Source organism: Chiroxiphia lanceolata, chromosome 4 (assembly GCF_009829145.1).
Source record: "Chiroxiphia lanceolata isolate bChiLan1 chromosome 4, bChiLan1.pri, whole genome shotgun sequence".
Taxonomy (NCBI): domain Eukaryota; kingdom Metazoa; phylum Chordata; class Aves; order Passeriformes; family Pipridae; genus Chiroxiphia; species Chiroxiphia lanceolata.
Genome location: NC_045640.1, coordinates 18,928,110 through 18,949,630, shown reverse-complemented (window position 1 = coordinate 18,949,630; position 21,521 = coordinate 18,928,110). Strand labels below are relative to the sequence as shown.

The following is a 21,521-nucleotide window of genomic DNA, read 5'->3' as shown; positions in this document are numbered from 1 at the left end:
CTTGGATGTCCTTGTTCAGTTCCTTTCATTTGTTTTGAAAACCTACTGAGGAAAAAACCCCTCCTTTTGAGAAAAAAAAAAGTGTCAGAGCCCTGCAAATAGGTTAATTCTGAAGTCTGTAATGTTTTCCATGTACTTATGCAGGGAAAAGGTAAAGGGTGGATTTTATAATCCCTTGAAACCATGTGTGTATATCATAGATATAAAATGGGAGAGAAAAGGTTGAATTTGGATCTATAGTCATTCGGAGTCAGAGAGTAATGATGACAATGTCATCTGGTAATGAGGGGCTAATGGGGCTAAACTTCATCAATTAAATCCTTTCTCTTTTATAGATTCATAGATTATAATGCCAGAAAGGAATACTGTGATAATCTAGGCTGACCTCGTCTTACAACATATACTATGAAACTTCCCTGAAATAATTCTTGTTTGAGCAAGAGCATTTATTTCAGAAATAAAGCATCCAACCTTGATTTAAAATTGCCATGGTTGGAAATGCCTGAGAAACCTTGATAAATTGTTGGAATGGTTAATTATGTCTCTCTGTTAAAGGGGCCCACCTTCTCTCTCCTCTGAATTTTTCTCTCTTCAGAGAAGTGGAGAAGTGTGATCTTTGTGTGCTGAGGATGTGATGGGGTGTAGGCCACTTGGGAGTTTCTCATCTGAAATCTGTCAAATCTGATTTCCTTTTATGACAAGGTAACCCACCTAGCTGATCAAGGGAAGCCAGTTGACATAATCTTTCTGGATTTCAGTAAAGCTTTCAATGCTGTCTCTCACAGGATCCTTCTGGACAAAATGTCCAGCCCATAGCTGGATAAACACATCATGCAGTGGGTGAGCAGTTGGCTCAGAGATCGAGCACAGAGGGTGATAGTGAATGGGGTAACATCAGACTGGTGACCTGTCACTAGTGGGGTTCCACAGGGCTCCATCTTCGGCCTGTGCTCTTCAACATCTTCACAAATGACTTGGACACAGGATTGGAAGGGATACTAAGCAAGTTTGCACATGACAGAAAACTGATAGGACCTGTTGACTCCCTTGAAGGCAGGGAGGCCCTGCAGAGAGACCTTGACAAATCAGAGGACTGGGTAATCACCAGCCATATGAAGTTCAACATGGGAAACTGCTGGATTCTGCACCTGGGATGGGGCAACCCCAGATGTTCATACGGACTGGGGAATGAGAGGCTGGAAAGCAGTGCCATGGAAAGGGACCTGGGGGTCCTGGTTGATGGCAAGTTGAATATGAGTCAGCAGTGCCCTGGTAGCCAGGAGGGCCAACCGTGTCTTGGGGGGCATCAGGCAAAAGCATCACCAGGCAGTCAAGGGAGGGGATTGTCCCGCTCTGCACTGGTGTGGCCTCACCTTGAATATTGTGTGCAGTTTTGGGCACCACAATATAAGAAAGATATTAAGCTCTTAGAGAGTGTCCAAAGGAGGGCAATGAAGATGGTGAAGGGCCTTGAGGGGAAACTGTATGAGCAGGGGCTGAGGTCACTTGGTCTGTTCAGCCTGAAGAAGAGGAGACTGAGGGGAGACCTCATTGCAGTTACAACTTCCTCATGAGGGGAAGAGAAGGGACAGGCACTGATCTCTTCTCTGTGGTGACCAGTGACAGGACCTGAAGGCAATGGCCTAAAGTTGTGTCAGGGGAGGTTTAGGTTGGATATTAGAGAAAGGTTCTTTACCCAGAGGGTGTTTGGGCACTGGAACAGGCTCCCCAGGGAAGTGGTCACAGCACCAAGCCTGACAGAGTTCAAGAAGCATTTGGACAATACTCTCAGGCACACGATGTGATTCCTGGGCCTGTATTGCACAAGGCCAGGAATTTGACTTTGATGGTCCTTGTGGGTCCCTTTCAACTTAAAATATTTTGTGATTCCATGATTCAAATAAGCACTTCAAAGCAGTGGGGACATCAACTGTCCCTGCATATCAGGATGTGTTGCTATAAACTAAGTAACTGCCAGTGAGTTGTTCCTTGGTGTGAAGGACACAGTTTGCATCCTGGGACTTACCTGTGCTTTACAGGTTTGCCAGTGATAGTAACAGGGGCAAAATTCTCTTGGAACAGATATTGTTCGGAGTTGCATTGCTTGACTGTCTTTCTCCTGCCATGCTGTCTGTCTCTGCTCTTTGCTTTGAGAACCAGTGTCTTTGCTTTGAGAGTCAGTTTTACACTGGGATATAGAGCAGGAATGGAGCAGACTTCAGAGGGATTTACTAGCCTTTGCAACTGTGTTTCTAGACTACACACTTCTTCAGTATTCATCTCCTTGCACTTTCTCCCAGTAGCTTCCCTGCCAAGTGGCATCCTTGTGATGTGACTGGGATACAGTAAGCATTCCATAGTAGTTAGGAGGGAACACTGAGAAGAGAAGGAATGAGCAAACTAGCTCTATGACTTGTGCATCTCTGTCCTCAACCCAGCTTTTGCCAGCTGCCTCTTCAGGAGGAAGGAATGAGATGGGTTTCAGGGTCCTGTTGGAAGTGGAGAAGGGCATGTCAGCGTGAGGGGTAAATCATGGATGCAGCAAAGTTCTCCATCTTAAGCCTTTCTTCCCAGCCCGTGCTTGAGCTGGCTCCAACCCCAGCATGTTCCTGTTGTGGGTATGCAGTGCCCATTTAAGAAGTGCTCATCTAGAAAATGGAATTAGAAAGGTTTTCTGAGAGCCCAGAAGAAAAATTACTTCAGTTAGTAATTAATGGTATTTGCACACAGTTAGCATTTTAATATCATGCAAGATTTTGCAGGCACTAGAAAGTCCTGCACTACTGATTTGGATGTCTTGCAAATGAGGGACATAAAAATAAGAGGAATCACATGTGGGAATGTGAGATCCTGGAATGGAAAGCCATTCCATTATGACATTTCTTACCAGTATTACCTTCCTAGATTTTTGTGTGGTTCATTCCAGTGTCTCACCATGTTCTGCCCATTTTCTGCAAGGGGAAAATCTTTTGTATTGAACAGAGTATTTTTCCTGTAGTTTTGTGAAAAATAGTTGTTACTTTTCCAATTGGGATAACTTGTGAAATCCATTTAATTAGCAGGCCGAAAGCATTGTGACTGTACACTCTGTGGGATTCAGAGTCTCCATTTCATGCAGTGAGAAACAAAGACCCTCCATTTGATGGCTGGAGATGCTCAGTTCAGTCCCACAAGGGCTGACCCATCCGACAACAGTCTGTCATTTCATTTTTCCTGAGAACAGGAATTCTTAGAGAATAAGGATTGCTTCTGGCCAGGAGTTAGGGCAGCCCTTAAAACTGGTAAAACAAGGATATTCAGTTTACATTATAAGTGAAATGTGTATTTATGCCTTTGCTGTAAGCTGAAAAGCCCCGAGTATCTCAGGAGGAGTTTATAGCCTTTCATCATTTTCATTGATCAGGATCAACATTAATCTGGTAAATTAATCTGAGAACTCCTCCACCTCTCACCATCACAAAACAAAACTCCTCCAGTCCTATCTTCCAGCATTTTCATCAGATTTTTTTGGCTGAGAATAGAAGGTAGAGAACACAGAAGTGCCAGGCATCCACAGCTCTGAGGTGAGGGTGCTTCTGCAGCAAACATTTCCCAAAGAGCTTCCCATGTCAGTGGTACCTACACAGCTCCAAGAAGTTGGTATCACCAAAACACTGGCCTGTGAACCTCTGCTGTTCCTGAAATATCTGTTACTGCTCCTCAGCTGGAGCTCTGTCTCCAGAGAGGCCAGCTGGGCTCCTGCTGCTCTGAAAGGGTAGATAAATAGGGTTCTTGAAGGCAGATGGCAGTTTCTTATGGATAATGTAGTATTCCAGTAATTACTGTAGGAAAATGATGTAAGCTAATGTGTATTAGTTCTGCTACTATAATCTAAAATGTATTAATATTGTGGCAGTACTATTCCATTTAATGGTTGCATTAATACATATGCTGTGGATATGATGGTACACTTGCATTTATATTGCGTATTTTACCACAATATTTACAATAGTATTACTTATAAAATTATGGACAAAGTTGCCTGATTTCATGGGTGGGTCCTACCACAAATAGTAGATTTCATGGCTTGTTATAGATTATTAGGAAAGTCATATGTGGGAATCATTAATATAGCTTAAGTAGTTATCAATACAAATTTTATGAACAATAAAACCTAACACCAGTCTCTCAGCAGTAAAGCTATTAGGATACATATTATAGCATTTGTATTGAAGTTTCTGACCGCTCTTTTTTTCCTAGGTATCAAGTTCAGTCAGTTGTGAGAGCACTCAAATGGTGAAAACTACAGTGGGTAGCATACCTTTCATGAGGACCCAGGCATGATTACACAAGTACTTCTTGCCAGCAAAAGTAGACCAAAACATGAAACAAAATAGTCCTTTTAAGTTATGTCCAAAAATACTATTATAAATGCAACCAATGGTTAGTGTGTTGTACTTCCGTATGCTCTTAGTATGTTGTTACAGCTCTGCCCAACTCTCAGGGAAATAAAGCAGCCCTAGTTTTCTTAAATATTAGGATCTTTGGCTTGATTTGTCACATGCCTGTAAGTCTGATTTGAGTTCTTCAGCTGTGAGGGTACCCATTATACCGCCTCCTGTGTGTCCTTCCCTGCCGGCACCCACTCCAGACAGCAGCTGAAGTTCTGGTCCAGTCAGCAGTACTTGGAGGCTCCACTTTGCTCACTCTATTTCAGAGGCATAAAATGCACTGCACTGAGAGGAAACAAATCCAATCATAATTCTTACTGCTATTTTCTGATCTCTCAGTTTGTTTTTCTGTTATCTAGAGCTATATTGCATATTTTAGGCTATAACACTGTCAAGATCTGTTTAAAGACAATTAAAATGCAAAATTTAAGGTTGCATGGGAGTATAATTTTATATGATTTACTGTCCGGTTTTTGCCAAGCACTCCACTGTCACCAGCATAACATTTGGTAAATAACTGAATTTAAGGAGTATGCTAGCCACAAGGTGTTATTAACACTAGGGTTTTTTTCTTTATCTTCTTTGAACAAGCTTTTTCATATATTGGAAATTTGTTAAAGAACAGAATAGAGCTTACACAAAAGGACTTAGCATTTAACATTTTCACACATTATTGAATTGTTAAACTTCAAAGATTTTTTCTTCTGATTGCTAAGCCTTAATTAAAGTAGATTGCAAAATACTAAGTGTACAGTGAGAGATTTGCAGGAGATATTTGGAATCAGAAAATCTCAGCGATGGTTTAGTTACATTTTCTTCTGACCTCTGAGCACAGAAGTTACATCAACTGAGGCTCTGAGAGTAAATCCTGGCAGCATTAAAGTCAGTAGCAAATTCACTCAATCTCTGGAAAATAGGCCCTACAATTACAGACTTAAGAAGCTCAATCTACTTACTTTGTCCAAGAGGAGGATGTGAGATGATGGGATGATGGTCTACAAGGTATTACCTGAAGACGATAACTTCGATAGCAGATAGCTCCTTAATCGAGGCGAAAAAGGCAAGATGAGATGCCAGGGTTAAAAGATGATCCCAACAAATTCAGAGGAGAAATTTGCCACACTTCCTCAGGAGTCAGATCCCAAGCTTCTTGAACAATGTTGCTTGGGAGGGGAATTAATTCCCTGCTGGGAGCTTTTAAATCAGATTACAACTTCAGAGCCTTGTTTTCCCCAGGGGGTGGGGGACCCTGCTGGGATCCTGGTGCCAGGACCTGTGGAAAGTCTAAGTTTGCTCCCAAAGAGTTTTATCAGTTTTGGCCCTGCAACTTCCAGCCCCATCAAGCCTCAATGAGGCAATGCCATTCCCATCAGCTGTGCCGTGGCCATGTGGGTACGTGTTCCATATGCTAGTCACAAGAGAAGTGACAGGGAGTAGCTGGAAAAGCAGACTTTACAAGCAGATGGGTGAGACCAACCTAGGTTTGGGCTAAGCTGCCCAAAGCTTGATGGTCCCAAAACCTGCCTATTATCAGGGGCCAGCAGACAGCAGTTACTGCACTTTGGTCAGTGACATCGCTTCTGAAAGAAAAAAATTAGAATTCCTCCAGAATTAGAATTTCCTCCCCAAAGACTGCTTGGATGGGTGTGGGGGTTAATGCTTTCCACCCAGTCCCTCACCACCCTTCCCTCCTGAGAAGCATGCCCTCTGCCCCGTGCCCCATGGGGACATGGGGGCCAGGCTCTCTACACTGTGTCTCTCCCATGTTACCTGGGACTTGATGTGGCTCTCCAGGACTGCAGCGGGAATGGGATGAGGGGAAGTTGTCCTGGCATACAACCTCATTTGCAGTAAAAAATGGTTTTCTGTAATGACACAGGTTATTATTCAGAAGATAAAGTGAAAGGAGGATAGGACTCAGTCATAATTGTGTGTTTGGTGTTGTGTGTACTGTACACAGAGGATGATGTACCTAAATTACATATCCCCAAAGGCTCCCTGACAAATACTCTCTGAGAGCCCTCAATAGAAAAAAAACTAACCCAAACCCACTCTCTACTAAACTTGCCATTAAAAGACCAATCCTATAAGCACTATTTTTTTTCCTTAAATAGTTCTGGGGTATTTTATCCAGCCATATTTTCTCAGACTTTGGGGTTCTTTACAACAGGCTTTAGATCTGAGAATTTAAGTCAAAAAGTCATTGTATTTAAAGACCGATGGCCATAGCTTTAAGGAAAACTATTGCGAATACTCTTTTTTTTTTTTTTTCCTCCTTATCCAAGATCTATTCATCTCATGTAAATGTTTCAGAAGCAGTTTTACTCTGCCTTAAGGCATTTCAATTAATGCTCAGATACATGCTGGTAAAAGCTTTACCTTATGGTTTTTTACTCTGAATTCCCTAGTATTCAGCAGCAGGTTTAGGACATCAATAGGTAGCAACGACTAACATGAAAAAGTGAATTAAATCTTTTTCTCCTGAGAGACTTCACATTTTCCACATTGTTCTAGGAATGCTGTGCTCCCTCCTTACTGTCAGAGATAGGTCTTTCTTACAGGGGCTCAACAGGGTTTCCCACAGGCATATTACTGTGCTTACAGCTTGACAGCTATCATGGCAAAAATAAAACCTACATTTTAATGACACTGTGATTATCATTAAAATTGGGGACAAGCCCATTCTTAACTTTCTGTGATGCACCAAAGTGTTGTGATGGCATTTGTGATATGCAGTGGTATTTAGAAAGCAGTTGTGATGAGTGGAGTTTGCAGCTGACAGCAGTGACCTGACAGATGTAAGATAGTTTAAATAGACTTTTACTTATTGCAATTATTCAGTGATGAAATTGTACAATTAGTTGTAAATCCCTGGGATTACTCCCTTCCTTCTCTAAAAGGGAACAAAAAAAACTTTTCATGACCTTTCAGGTTTCTGCTGTTTAACACTTAAAAAATCACTTTAAAATGACATGACATGCATTGATGGCTTTCATGTGATATGAAAAGTTGGTTTTATCATTGATTCCTTTTAATATGTTAAGAATAATATTTATCCAGTTTACATTTGTGGAGCAAAGTCTGTTCTGGTTGATTGGAGAAGAGGCTTTTTCATGTGCAACACCGTGGAGTTTAAATGATGTGTTTACGGGCAGCAGGAAAATTTTCTCTAATGATTCTGTAATAGTGCAGTATTACTGTAACAATACCTCTGTATATTTCTGAAATAGTGATATTTTCACATAGATTATTCCAATAATACCAGGTTCAGTCTTCACCACAAACCATCCAGTAAACTGACTAACGTTTCTGATTGTGGGACAGTGTGAAAAGGCTGATGCTATTTAAAAGAGAAAAACCTGAAGCCCAAGCAAACATAGTTTAGTGATTTTCTGCAGTGGCTTCACAGCCTCTCAATACTCCCCAGTTGTCTTTTATTCTGCTTTCCAGTCTAGTGTGCTACTTTTAGGCTGAGATTGATATTACTGATTTGCATGTGGTTTATTTTATTAGTAGAATAATAACATACACATATATATGATCTGGAAAGAGAGGAAGAAAAATTCCTCATGAAAGCTGTGGTAGAGAATGTGATGTGTACCTCAGGAAAATATCTAGATTGTATCTCATCCTCATGATTTAGGCACACAGTGAACCAGTCGTCCTGAAGTAAATACATACATTATGAACAAAGAGAGGTCCCTGTAATTTAAATTCATAATCCGTAATTAATTAGATTCCTAATCCAGATTTCTCTCTGTTCAGGCTTTCAAAGGCATCTACTTCTCTTTGTTGATTACAGAGGAAATTTCCACCCTCATCTCCAAAAACCTGATGGATTAGGTTAAGCAATAGTGGTGAAGAAAGCCTGGAAACTGGAGTGACTAGGAGCAATAGGATGAAATTTGATTCAAAATAGGGAATGTTACAATTATGCAGAATTGTCTGTATGTATGGACTTAAGATAGAAAGGGGAGACTTTTTGGAAGCAGCAGAAAGAAGAAAAATAAAGGGAACATTTCCACACTCAGATTGCACAAGGCTGTTCATAACCATCCCTCATACACACTCACTTCAGTTTAGCTACTGCTAGATAATTTCATTGTGCTGCCTATTTCCAGTGGAACTTCTACAACTTAATCGGTATTCCTTGACCATTGAAAGTCTAAAGGCAGAAAACTTTAGCAAAAGAATGTCTGTGCTAGAGGTACTTCAGTTCTGCAGAACAGTAGTGTCTTCAAAACTTAACTTCAAAAGTCTGGTTCCTGCCTGGATTCCTGGTTTGTTTGGAATCCAGTTAGCTAATCAAAAATGTGCAACATTTTCTCTTGACTAAGTTGCAGCAGCTGTATAAATATCAAGCTGTTATTCTGGGTAATCAAACAATGGGAAAGTTGTTTATACTCTGTTATTGTTAATTAATATACATCGAGGAGTACTTTAAATATATATGCAAACATACATTAATCATGTTTTAAAGGCAAATGTGGGAAGAGCAGAGCTTGTAAGGTAGCCATGTAGATGTAGAAACCATTAATGTTTCCGATATCCTGTGGTAGGAAGAAATATATTAAAAATTGATTTTTCGGTTCTGCCTTTTTCGTGGTAACATTTACAATAAAGGATATAGCAGAAAGTAGCCTTTAAATTGATATTTCAAAGCTTTTTATGTTTGGGATATGTTTTTTGGTATTGTTAATGGGTTTGTATAGCAGAGTAAAAAAAGGTCAGCTTCTGAATATGACGGTTTTATTCTTCTATTAAAAAAAAGAGAAGAGTTTAGCATTCATTAATTATTTAAATATCAACCAAAATATTTGACATACTGCTACAGTAAGAGGTATTCTTAAAACAAGGCTCAGAAAAGTGTGCCGTCCTTTAAATAACGTGAATGCAGCGCAGGAGGGTGTACAGCATTAACTCTCTCTCACCTTGCTTGCTGCTGTATCTGCACACTGCATGCAGTGAGTGAGGAGATGTGTATTTATGGGACTTTCATCGCCATGATTCAGTCTTCACCCTTTTACATTTTTATAATTGAAGAGCCTCTCTTCATCCAAGAAAAGTGAACTATAATGCGTTTCGTAGCTTCTCCCAGTTAAAAGCCACACTGTATTGAGCAAGCAGCTCTGTCAGGTTGTTTTCTTTTAAAAAGATGCTTTGGAAAATAGTGGTCCTTCCTACGTCTGAAACACTACTGAGGTACCACAGCAGTATGTACTTGTTCTAGACACAGTCTCATTAATCAAATCCTAGCTCTAACACTTTTTTTTTAATATAACTTTCTCAAATAACATGCATTTTTTGAATCATTTCATAAAACTAGTGTTGTCAGGTGCTAAGATTTACAGTGTTTTGTTCTAATTCAGCAGAATTCTTCAGGGATATGGTTCTGTTATTTTTTTTTTGCAAGTATTTTTTAAACCTTCAATACAGTCATAACGTTTTGAAGTGCTAATTGCCAAACCTCCTAAAGTGTGTAAAGAATGACATTTCATACAGCATCATTGATCATATTTTTAGGGAGTCTGTTGATGGATTAATAAACCATTGTAACCTTCTGTGCAAAAAAAAATGTTGATAATAAATGGACTGTAATCTAAAAAGCCTACTGCTAAGTGAATTGAAGTTGCAGCAGTAACTGAAAAACTGAGTAATTATAGTATCGCGAAGACAAAACCCCGATGTCGAAGTTTACTTTCCCAGTTAAGTGTTTGCAAAGAGCTGCTCATGGAGGTCAGGAGCCCATTGTCCTTTGGCTGTCCCCACTGTTTGGCTTGCCAGTGAGGCACTCAGGGTGGGTGGCACTGGGTCTGGGCAGTCCATCCAACCTGGAAAGAGCCTTTCTACAAATAGTTATTGAAATTGTTCTAACGGATGCCATTCAGTGCACTGTGGCAAACTTTTTAGTGCCTTTTTGATGTTGGCATAGCAGCTGTAATACATGAAAAGTAAAAATCCACATGGTAGGTGAAAAAATATATAAAGATTAATCAGTAATTTAACATCAGGTACCAAACATAAAGGTGTCATTTAGCACTGATTTATATTTTTGCAAACTTAAAGTCTTGTTCCTTGACGTTTGATCACCACAAAAATATATGGATTTATTTTAATTATTTAATCATGATTAAAATAATTCATTCTTATTTGCATTTTTATTTAATTCATTTAAGTTAGAGAGCAGGTTAAAGACAGAAGAAGAGAAGATTATGATAGAGTCTTCTACATGCACACTGGGGTCAAGTCAACTTTCTCATCAAGCTGTAACCTGCTAGGGCATTCCTCCCTGGTTTTACTTCCCAGCTTGTGTCTCATCAGCCATGCAGGTGGTATTTTTATAAGGGGTTTTGAGCCATTATTCTCACACAGTATGTACAGGATCTGGTGGATTGCCTTTGAGATGCCGTATCCCACATTAAATGCCTCAAACTCCAAGCCTTCCCATGACAGTTCTGCATCTACCTTATTTTTCACATTTGTTTTTAATGTTTTTAAGAAGTAAGGTTATGCTGTAGAGTGGTATTGCTAGCGTAATTCAGTGTCAGCACATGACATAGAATCACAGAAATAACGATCTGGACCCTTTGTACACTCACATACGTGCGTACACGTGTACATGTACATACTCATGTACATACCTGTGTATGGCAATGTTTTGCATTCTGGTCCCACCCTATGGTACCATCATACCAGCATACCCACCATATCCACATCAGTCCTCTTGTGCTGTGAGAAAGAGCCAGACCTGTCCGATCCCACTCTCCTAGTATGCTGATCTCTGTAGCACTGCTCTCTCTCCTCTTTGGGCTGGTTGGGATGAACACAAGTCAGCAGGATACAGCCTGCAGGTGACCCTGTCACAGGTGATGATAGTGACCCAAGGGTGAATGTGCAGAGCAACTGCAGATACAGAGCAGCCCTTTTAGAACTGGGACTTCCCTGTGAAAGGAAGGACACAGGGAAAACCACGAATTTTTAGACCCTTACTTTTATCGTAATTGATGTTTCCATCTTATTCTTCTGTTCCTCTAAGTTATGACATTGTGTCCAAAACGACATTATGATATTCCCTCAAAATGTCATGGCATGAATGAGTAATTTCTGCTGAGCGAATCCCCAAAGGGACAATTTGAACTCTCTCTGCTCCTGCTATTGAATCCCATTCAATTAAATGTGGAAATCCACAGTCAGTTAAATGTGGAAGAGGAAGGCTTCATGGGATCTTGCCTGAAAGGCAGCTGTTAGCAGTAGGAAAACATTGAAGTCAGCACTCTTTAGTGGTGTTTCTTTTGTAAGACATACATTAAAAGAACTGAAATCTCTTGAGATGCTTCTGATAAGCACTGATATTAAATGCCATCGTCCTATCATGCTTCTTTAAAGGTAAGCATTATTAATAGAGCACTGTGTCTTTTCACTGTACTTCAGCTGTCTTAATTCTTTGGTTTCTTTTGCTGACTGCTGTGTTCAATGTACCTATTTTCTGAAATCAGAGTAGCTTTCTTCACTTTAAAAGAAACAACTCTTCCACTTAACATGTTAGATGGCTTTGGTTACTTTAGTGTCTATGCTTTAATAAAGAATTTGTTCATGCTGCTGCTGTTATTATCATCATCATCATTGTCATCTTAGTCACCATAATCATCATCCTGAGACCTGATGGTGTCCGGTTTTGCTGCAAGTCCTTTACCCTAGAACTTTTCTGGAAGGCGCCTGTATTTTGCTCTTCTGTGGCTGAAGCCTGCACATCTTTTCTAGGCCCTGATTTATCAAGCGGGTGTGATCTCAGCTAGCCTCCACGAAGAACTTTAATATTCACAATATTTGAAACAATCCTCATTTTCAGACCATGAGCACGCTAAATAGGACATTTTTTTGTGTTTTCTTTTTCTTTGCTTACTCTAGATCTCTGTGCCATCCGCTGCAGTTCTCTGCACTGCCCTCCAGTCACTTCCATGTAATTCTTACAAGGAGCACGTAAAGGCTTGGTTGAGCACCTTTCTCAAGAAATTAAAATGCTATCAGTGGAAGTTATTGGTTCATTGTTCAGCATTTCCACATGCAGTCAATAATAGTTCATGTTTTCAAACAAAACTGCAAAATAATAACTGCCATTGTCTCATTTATAGTCGGCTGAAAATCTGTAGTGAATTACACTTCAACTGAAAAATGGAGATTATTGAAAGAACAGTATACTTGGTGGACCATCAGTGCTAGTTGCCAGCTTGTGTTTATCCATGAATGCTTATAACTTGCATATATTCTGTTCCTGTAAACTATTCTGTGAAGTCTCTGTATCAAGTAGATAAATGCCGTTATTATAATTTTGATAAATTATAATTTATCAAAAACTTTTGCTGAGAGAAACTCTCTTCAGACTTAGATTTCAGTTTTCTAAGGTTAGATTTCAGTTTTCCAAGGGTAGACCAAAGTGAGGGCCAGTGTTTCAGTTATTCAACTAAACCATCCGTGATAGCAAATTAAACAGTGGTGCTTTACATCGATGGAGCATGCACTTCCTTTTGCCTGAGAGAATGTGTGTTGGGAAAGGTTGCCTTTGCATTCAATTAAGGCAGAAATGTTTCATGCTTACAGGTGGGTATTTTCATCCATATGGAGTATACCAAGTTATTGAAATGTATGTGAAATACTACTGTGTAGTGAGAATGCAGTTCTGTTCAACCAAAGAAAAGAGTGCATGAAATTTCAGTATAGACGGCTGGCTTTATCTTTAAGGAACATTAAAATGGACATCAAAAAATATAGTAATGTAGCGGGTTTAAAAAAAAAACTAGCAAGGAGAAGCACATGAATTTCTGTGACAACCAATTTCATAGCAAAAACTTTGCAAGAAAAAATTATGTATGTCCAATACTGATAAGACGTTGTGAGTGTACATTTTCAGATGTGGTTCTCTTAGTATTCCACCCATCCACGACAGCACTCCAAGAATAGTAAGCACAGTCACCAGCCTTCTCTCCATGAAAGAGGAATATATATAGGGCATGAAACAAAACTTCAGCATACAGAACTGCCACTGCAAAGTTAAGGACCTGACATTGAAAGGAATTTGTAAAATTCCCTTCCCTGGCTCAGCCCGCCACTGACAAGCCCTGTCCTGCTGCGTGCCATTTCCGTTTCCAGTGGGTTATATATTCGCCGTGTCTTCTTTCAATACTGCTAGACCTTAATGCATGAGGTGGTCAGCAGTGAGTAAAAACGTATCTATTTAAGGCAGCCACTAACACCTACTAGTCTTAAATTCATTTGCTGGACACAGTGTATTTAAATTTTAGCAAAGGTGCTTTTTATCACTGAGCTTTGATTTCCCTGCCTGAGATGTTGGCAGGGAAAAGGGCAGCAGAAATACGAGTCAGGCTCATAGTCGGTGACATGAAAGAGAGAAGAGCCGGGGCTCGGACCTGTTCCTGATGGCAGCATGTCCTGAGCAGCTGCAGTGTGTTTCAGCTGAGCTGTAGCCTGGCGGTATTCAGGGCTCCTTTCAACAGCACCAGTCTGAGAGAAGTAAGCAAAATATTAGCTCTCTGTGCATTGCTGTCTTTGCCCCTGAAATAACAATCCGGCCTTCTTTTTCCACGAGTTATTTATCAAATCGTGTAAAGAACGGCCCTTAGTAAAAAGCATTTGCATGGATGTAGACAGAGTGATTTTGAGAAGGGTTTTCTTGGGTGTTTATTTTAGACGTAGGCTTACTTATGACATTCTCATGTGACATTCCTGGAGGCTTGATGTTTGTGATCTTCACATAGTAATAACGTTCACTGTGGTAGGTAAAACCTAGCTATAATAATTATGCCTTACTGATGTTTGATGACAGGATGTTGTTTCTTTTTGTTTCCAAATAAAATCATGAGGAAAGAAAAGGAGAGCGGTACCCTGCTGCCAGGGAGGGAAGGAGTGCCTGGCATGACATGGGCTGGCTGTGGTAAAGAGGCCAGCTCATGGCTGCTGCTGTTGCTTTGCTGAAAATGGATTTGTGTGCTGAATGTGCTGTCAAGAGCCTGCCCAAAAAAACCTAGGAGTTCCCATTTCTGTGTCAGCATCAGGTCCTATATCTATAAAGCATACAATGTGCAGACAGATGTGGGGATCAGTGACAGCATCATTCTTTTTATGGTCTTCATATACATAGAAAAAGGCAGGTCAGAAAACTAATTACTTTTTATTTAATAACGTAAAAGCTTCTTGATGTTGAGGGCTTATAGGATCACAGAAGGAAAAAGTGTTAAAATCCCATGGACTGAAACCATCACTTCTTTATGGTCTGCCCTTTCATACCAACCCCATTCAGAGATGTTACATACAAGTACATATATTCAGAGCCACTGCTCCCTTTGCCTCACACAAATGGCATTTCATTTTATTGAGATGTAGATAAATGTGCAGGGGGAGAGTATTCTGTTTTTTCAGGCCCGCCCTTAATACTATTAAATAATAGTGTAATTAAAGGCTCCAGCAATTTGCCATCTCTTTTCACATAGAATTACTTCAGATGTCTGGCATACACACTCACCCTGTTGTTCAAAGCCATTACAGTCCATACAGTCAATAATCTGCAAATTAAAAATTCAATAAGTAGACGCATTAAAAATTGCTTGGTTCCAATTTAGTCCATAGTCCCGATTCAGTCTGCTTAGTGCTGGAAGGCAGTTTCTGAGAAGCAGGGGATGGTGCCATCGTTTCAGGATGCCTCAGCTTATGCCTAACCACGTCATAGCTGCAGAACAAGGGCTCACTTCAGGCTGTAGGGAATCTATAGCTATTATATGAATAGAGAACATAATCAATGGACATACATGGCAGTTTCTCTCCTACAACCAGGCTATCCAGGTAGCTTGGCATGCTGGTAGCGTTGGTGCTGATCCATGCATAAATAAAAGGGGAAGTGTATGTCTTACAGAGTTATCAACAGCCCTGCCAGGTGTATCTAAAGCAGACTTCCCTGCTAAGGCTGCTCCAGGCCAGCCTCTGTCCATCTCGATTGGGAAGGGGTGTGGCTGAAAGTCTTCCATTCTGAGAATCACTCAGTGCAGATTATTGAAGGATTCTGATGTTAAGTCTTCACAGATTCTTGTTTGTTTGTTTGAATTCAGCCTGTTGTTACAGGTTTCAGGGTAGAGAGGTAGAAGGGTTGCAAACCATCATGCTTAATGCTCTTGCTTCCAGTTGTTTTGCTGGTGTTTCAAGATCTAGTTTCTAGTAGGAGACTTTTGTATAAAAACCCAAACCATCAGTCTTGCAAATGTTGCTTTTCAGTGAGTAGTTCCCACTAGGGAGAGGCCACTGTAGTCCAAAATTTATGTGTTCAAGCATCTCTGAGCCTACCCCTGGTGGGAAAAAACTTCTTACCTTTGCAGTGGTCGGGTTGTTAACGTTGAGCACAGTGAAGGTAGTTTTCCTTTCAAACAAAATACATCACTAGGTACTACCTAAAAAGCTTTAGCTACACTCTGGAGACTCCGTGTTGTGTGCAGTCTTTGGGAGAAGTTCAGTACTCACAGCTTACTTGGCCCATTTTAAAGGACATTTAAAGCTGGCAAAATGATTGCTCCTAAAAAACCTCTGTTTGTGAATGGCCTTCTGTCTTCACTAGGGTTCCTGTTCTACCCATCAGAAGTGTTATTTTCCACAGCTTTATCTACCTCCACCTTTTTCCCTGATGTGAAAGGAGCTTCTTCACTGCAGCAATTGTCTCCTTTGAATCCCTGTCAGTCTTTGCCTTTTACGTGAGAGATGCCATCCAACTGCACAGCACGCTTGGGAAGATGTAAAGCCCCAGATGGCTGTGCCCAGCACAGGTTTCACTTGACAGCAAAGGTAAAAAAAAAAGCCAACTACCAAAGCTACCAGATGACATTAGTTTTAATCATGAATGATCAATGCAAAAATATTTTAGACCTTTACCTACACATGATATTAAGGGCAGTTTTATCTTGAATTCCAATTCATTAATGCAGTGTTGCACAAGTGCTTTATATGTCTCTTTTATCTCTGGTGAAACATTTACAGGGAGGGTTTCTTTTTTTTTCTCTCTTCATTGTGGCAAAAGGCAGAAAGACCATGAAACGGGAATTTCCTTCAGGTATCAGGATGTAAGGGCAAGGCAGTCACAAGTCCAGTGACAGAGGAGACTGTTGACCTTGTACTTGAAGGGGCACAGACCCCCAACAGGTGCAGGAGCGGAGCCCTGTGTGCTTTACCTGTGTGCTCTCTTTCTGTCCCAGCTGTACAGGGTGATGAGCAAGTTTGGGGATGCCTGAAAAATAAATTGCATCAGTCTACTATGCATAATATGCCCTAAAGTGTGAGTAAAACTTTTATTCAGTGTTGAGGAAGGGATAGTAGTGGTGATAAATTTTCATTCTGGTAGGTTTGAGCCTGAGCAAACCTGATCTTTTGGAGGCTAAAAGGAGTTGGATCTGATAAGGATGTGCAACACTACAGCATGCTGGTGGTCCTGGGTTCCTCTCCCAAGTGCATTTAGCCAAGCAGAACTTAGCCTGTTTATCCTGATAATTAGAATCTAGTTTTCTATTTAATATTTACTAATAACACCGTGCATTTACAGGGTCTTCCAACCAGGCACTTGGCAAACCTTAATGGAATAAGCCTCATAGCACTCTGGGGAGGGAAGCGAATACCATTTTGTTTATCCTGCTGAAAGAGTAAGATGATGTAATTGTACCTCCCTGAGTTTATTTATTTCTTGTCTCCCATTATCTGTCTGATAAGAAACACTAACTAGCAAAAAAATCAATTGTTTTAAAAATCCTTCTGGTAGTTTAACTATAAGACTAGTAACCAATTTAGACAGAAGCATAATTAGTGTAAATATTTTCAGTAACTCCCTCTGATGAAAGCTATTGCATTTAGATATTCACATTTGGATATTCAGTTGTAGGACATGCAGCTGAATAGTAAAGATGTTTTCTCTACAAAAACTATGTTGAGATTGAGTGGGGCACCAAGAGTGCATAAAGCAATGCTGTAGGGCCAGGTGAGAGGTGCTGCAGCAGATGGGAGCAGCCAAGACAGATCAAGTATTGGGTGGATGATGCAAAGGGCACCAAAATGTCAGGCCATGATTCTGATTGGGAGAGTAAGGAGAGTGTAATGACAAGGTTGTATGTGCAGAGGCAATGGGGAAATCTCTATCAGGCACTGTCCATGCAACCAACTTTAGGAATAGTTGAAAGAATTGCTGAATAAAAGGCAGGAGGCGACTTGTATGGGTGATGTGTACTGCTCCTGTGAGTTGCTTTTCTCCATTACCGGTACATACTGGGCTTTACAGGCTGGAATTACTTACCGTACCCTCAAAGTCTATCATCTGCCCAAGCAATTGCTGGAATTAACACTGTGCTTTATGCAACTGAAAAAAACCCGTACTTGATTAATATGAGGCTGGGACAGGATTTTATTAGTCCTAATTTGAAGGTAATGCACTAATGGCAGTATTTGTCAGATGGGTTTTTGCAGTGTGAAAGCTGGTAGGAACTGTGGGAAAAGAATCCAGGACAATGATTTGGGCTTGTTTTCACTATTCGAGCCCAGAGTGCCTTCTGATACAGCACAGCAGCTGAAATGTATAAGGGAAACACATTTTACTTCTTCTGGCTCAGAACAGCAGCAGCAATTTGGCAAATGGGCCTGACATTCCAATCCTACTGCATTTTAAATGACCAGGTGTCCACTCACTTGCCTACCTTGTTCGTTGTCAAAAAGTGGAGCTTCTTGCTCACTGTAGAGTTCATTCTCTGTGACCGCATGGCGTGTGATACCTCCCCTTCAGTCAACATGATGGCATTTACTTTTCCTCTCTGATAAGACAGTGGAGGAAGACTTCTTCATATTGCATATTTTCTTCCTGTCAGTCTGCCCAACAGATACTGCCAGTGTTGGGCCACGAGCTACAGCAGTTTTGGGTTTTGGACACATCCCTGCAACAAACCGGTGAGGTATCTTCTCATTAGAGCACCTGAGATTTCTTCATGACCCCTGTGTGTCAAGATGAAAATACCCATAGGTTTGCATTTCAACAGAAATATCTGCTAACTTTTAAAACATATTTTTAAATATCCACATATGAATGAAAGTATTGCAATAAAACATCAGATAGAAAAATTTATTTTCTCCCTCCATTTCTTTCTTTCTTTTTCCTTCTTTCTTTTCTTTCTTTCTCTTTCTTTCTTTTTCTTTCTTTCTTTCTCTCTTTGGACTCTATCTACTTCAGATGAGAAAGCCTAACTAGCGTGCTGGACTATCTATTAATTATAGGGACTATCTGTAGACTGCTGCATTAAAGATCTAACTCTGAACTAGAAATGCATATATATATTCATATGATAGAAATACATCAGTACTTCTAAAAATGCCATTATAGAATTGAAACTAAATCACCATGATATTTTCGTTCATTCTTAATAGTATATCTGAAATATTTGTTGAGACTTCTTTAACTCTAGTAGGCATTAGTTCAGACCCTAAACAAGGCAACCTCAAGGATTTCTGCATTTTTTTTTGCAGCCCTCTTTATATTATAATAATAATGCTACTAATACTTACAGTAATTTTAAGAACAGGAATAGTAACATCTGTTAATCTACGCTTTAAAGTACTTCCCCATGACATTCAAAAATTCTAAGTATAATTTAGTTTGATATTTTTATGCCATCAAAAGTAATTTTTTTTCATTCTAAACACAATTCTAGTTGTATAAATCAGTTTTGTTTAGTATACTCTGCAGATAAGAAAATATATTTCCATGGTTGTAAGGTGTAAAAAAATTAGCACTTCTTAATAGAAACATAAATGTTATCTAGTCTTTTCAATACAATTAGCAAGTATCAGCAAAAAATCCTAGCCTTGGATTTGTTTCCCATTCCAGATAATTCATTACAAGCACTGCCTAATAAATTTAGCAGTTTGAAATTGATTTATGCTGAACCTTTGTGGTATTAACATTCTTGTTTTATAATTACGAGCGAAAGGAGCATAACCTTTTCCTAATATATGGAAAAGAGATATGCGATGTTTCAGAAAAAATTGTATGTCATTTTTTTTTACTTTTTTGTCTGTTGTTAGCCATGCTCTCGGTTCTTCAGCTAATGCTGATGCACAGTGACACACAGTGAAAGTACCAAGACTGCAGCAAAACTATGTGCTTCTGTCTCATTGTTGGGAATACAACACATGGTCTTTTGGCACACTCTGTTATTACTGAAGGAGCCTACAGATCCCTGCAGGGTTCTGGGGTCTTTATTAATACAAAATTAACAAAATCCTTCGTACTCCCTGCTTTTAAATGTTGACACAGACAAATAAGGTCTGATTTTAAACTACTCTGAGCAGCACTGGTTACGTGTCTTTGTTTCTCAGAACTATTTTCAACATGATAATTCTCATTATGAAACATGAAGTACATTAAGATAGAAGCAACTTATATTTCATTCTACCCATGAAAGGTACGAAGTACATGCTGTTGTTCTGGATTGGTCCTGATGCTGAAGTAACCTCAAATCAAAGATTTTTTTTTCCTCCTCTGGATTGGTGGTATCCCTTACACTTTAAATTCCCATTAATATAGTTAGAGGAGTTGACACTTAAATCCCCAAACAACCTATGTGCAGCTTTGCTGTCTATTTAAAGGGCAGCTCTTCTGCCTGGCCCCATCCAACCTGTGGTCTGCCAGGGTCTGGGCAAGTGGAGCTGTGTAATGGAGCTGCTATGTGGGATCAGGAAACAAAAGCTGTTCAGGAAATGGTATAGAGTTGTTATTCTGTCTTAAGAAAAAAAAAAATTAAAAAAATTTTTTTTAATACTCCTATGTCCTGAAAACTAGACCATGAGCAAGGTTTTCCTCTTAACAGCAGATGAGCTTTTTTTTGTTTTTTTTCTTGGCAAAGTACCACCTCTACATCCCAAAATTTTTGAAAAACGTCCAGTACCAAACAACTGAGGAGCTTCATAAGAAGAATGTTTTTTGTCTGCATAAAATGTAAGTTGAAAAAAAAGAGATTTCTGATCAATAATTCTATTTCTACAAAAGGATAACTTTCTATGAATCCATTTTTAATAGGCTGTAAGAAACCCCCCACCCTGGTTCTCTAAGAGGCACCCATCTCGGCACTGGAAAGCAGCTGCTGCTTGCAACTGATGTTAAAAAAGATCTTACCTTATTTCACCTGGGTGCTGTGTGAGGTCCTGAAAATACCTACAGGTGCCTTATCCTCCTTTCCCAGGTTTCCTCTGCAGTTTGGGAGCCCCTGCAGAGATAAATTGTGTGCCATGCATAAGGGCAGAACTCCAGAAGAGCATTTAATTCAAGTGTGTGAATAATCTTATTGAAGTAATTTGAAGTAATCATATGCTCAAAGTTAAGTGTGTGCTTAAAAGCTTTGCTAAGCTGGGGCATGGCCTGCGCCCCTTCCCCAAACACCACACAAAATCAGATCTGTGGCCAGAGATCTACCACATCAAGCAGGATTGCCTTCTGAACTTCAATCTGGTCAGCTGTTTTATACTGTAGCTGCTTGTATTTCATGCCACGTGAAATACTCCAAAATATTGCAGAGAAGGTTCTCAAGAGGTTAAAAAATTTAAAATGTGAAAGATGTAGTAAGTGAAGATTGCAAATATTACACAATTGGTAAAAGAGTAATTAAAGGAATTATTAATGCTAAAACCAAATATGTTTTGTGTTATACAAGCATATGCCTAGGACTTGCCTGTTAACAAAACTGCAATACACAGAAACAGTGAAAAATCCCTGTACACTAAAAAACTGCTAGAGTGCAAAAATTAAACCTGCCCTTTTTTTGCTTTGTCCATGTTCAGTATAGTTGGTTTGTTCTAAAGAGCACCCCTTTTCTGTTTTAGTGTCCTGTGTTCTTTGGTTTTGTTTTTGATTGTGATTTTTGAGAAAGTAAATGTCCTGAATAGTATGACAGAAGATATTATCACACAGGTAATATACATTACGGTTAGAAGCTGATAAAATGGATTTGGATTTCCTTTGCTCTGCTGCAGTGTTGATGATGTTTCAGAAAATGTAATATAAAGGGACTT

General features: G+C 39.7%; 1 protein-coding gene and 2 long non-coding RNA genes across 4 annotated transcripts in view; all 3 read left to right on the top strand.

Annotated features, from left to right (window-relative positions):
• PPARGC1A (PPARG coactivator 1 alpha) overlaps window positions 1-21,521 on the top strand; it is a 369,787-nt gene that overhangs the window by 242,367 nt on the left and 105,899 nt on the right. The window lies entirely within an intron of this gene.
• LOC116785531 overlaps window positions 1-21,521 on the top strand; it is a 168,728-nt gene that overhangs the window by 129,113 nt on the left and 18,094 nt on the right. Inside the window, exon 2 of the long non-coding RNA XR_004356577.1 lies at window positions 20,360-20,451. This is a non-coding gene — a long non-coding RNA (uncharacterized LOC116785531). The remainder of the gene's footprint in view (window positions 1-20,359; window positions 20,452-21,521) is intronic.
• LOC116785530 lies at window positions 2,377-4,471 on the top strand. Its single transcript, XR_004356576.1, has 3 exons — window positions 2,377-2,525; window positions 3,344-3,419; window positions 4,240-4,471. It is a non-coding gene; the product is annotated as an uncharacterized LOC116785530 (long non-coding RNA).